Below are 268 nucleotides of genomic sequence, written 5' to 3' on the forward strand. Positions count from 1 at the left end.
CTAAAATGTTACAAGTTAATTTTTTATTTGAAAACTTTGATAAAATTAACTAGTACGGGTGGGGTTCGAACCCACGCGGAGAGAGCTCCATTGGAACTTAAGTCCAACGCCTTAACCACTCAGCCACCGTACTTCTTATGTAGATAACATTGTCAGTGAGAGACAGGCGCGGCAATATTTGATATCCATGTGTTATGAATTTATATAAGAAAATAAGATATTTCAACGTTAGTGTATTATATTTAACTGGTTTTTGTTTTTGATTTCT

General features: G+C 34.3%; 1 non-coding gene across 1 annotated transcript; it reads right to left on the reverse strand.

The window, feature by feature from the left end:
- Positions 1-50: 50 nt before the first annotated feature.
- Trnal-uaa lies at positions 51-133 on the reverse strand. Its single transcript has one exon. It is a non-coding gene; the product is annotated as a tRNA-Leu (tRNA).
- Positions 134-268: the final 135 nt, after the last annotated feature.

The sequence above is a fragment of the Mizuhopecten yessoensis genome, unplaced genomic scaffold (genome assembly GCF_002113885.1).
Source record: "Mizuhopecten yessoensis strain PY_sf001 unplaced genomic scaffold, ASM211388v2 scaffold624263, whole genome shotgun sequence".
Classification (NCBI taxonomy): Eukaryota; Metazoa; Mollusca; class Bivalvia; order Pectinida; family Pectinidae; genus Mizuhopecten; species Mizuhopecten yessoensis.